Raw genomic sequence first — 1,049 nt, 5'->3', positions numbered from 1 at the left:
ACTCTGACAAACCAGGTTCCAGCAGAGGACAAACATCAGTTATCTAGGCAAAAAAAAGGTTTTTGACAAATGTAGGGAATCATTAGTAACTGCTGGAAATACCATTTAGTTACTAACTTTCTTTCAACATTTTTGGCGACAGATCAATTTCTGTGTGATGTCACTGTTGTACCATATTTTTTCCTCTTTATGGCTATTTTTTTCCATTGTGTTCTATGGTATTTTTTAAGAACTTGATTTTCTTCTGCAGCCTTTTCTGCCTGATACGTCACAAACGACACAGGATCTTCTAATCCAGTGATTTCTAACCACTGTGCCATGGCACATTAGTGGCCGCGAGAGATCAGAAGATTATACTATTTTGCTTAATTGGTCTGAAAACTATGGTTTAGTTACTGCAAATATTCTTTTATTTGTCAGTGTGACAGTGATAGGCAGAACACTTTAATACTCTGTGTGTCTTTCTTCAATTCCTGTGAGTATATCCGAGTTGTGTTCATTTAAAAAGACCAAGGTTACACACTGAGGAAATTGTGAGTAAATTGAAACCGGAAGATCATAATATTTTAATATAAATACTTCATGTCAGATGTTTTGTTTATCGGTGCATTGTGGAATTTTTTGAACGTAGGATATTTGCCATGGCTTAAAAACCTGGGAAACACTGCACTAATTAATGTGAAGCTCTTTTAAGGCCATGTCCAAATCATTTCAAAACAATAGCTCAAAATTGTCCTCAACACATATATATAAATATATATAGCCTCTTACAAAGTCACCACCATGTCCACACAATCATGTGAGATGAGTGACAGACAGGAACCCAGGAAATGGACCGCACAGTCCAGGCCCATAAGTCTCAGTAATGGTTCATTTCAGAAGGCCGTACTTTCTCTCCTACAAGTCGCCCATTGTTGTGTGTTGGACGTGGTAATGTAAATGGGTTGTCAGTTCACTCTGTGACATATAGGTGTTGAATCACACCACAATAATTGCAGTGTATTTTACTGTCCATCATCTGAGTTTGTCTACAGAGAAGCTCACATCGT

This window comes from Cynoglossus semilaevis, chromosome 9, assembly GCF_000523025.1.
Source record: "Cynoglossus semilaevis isolate Cse_v1.0 chromosome 9, Cse_v1.0, whole genome shotgun sequence".
NCBI lineage: Eukaryota > Metazoa > Chordata > Actinopteri > Pleuronectiformes > Cynoglossidae > Cynoglossus > Cynoglossus semilaevis.
Note: the sequence above shows the minus strand (reverse complement) of the source record.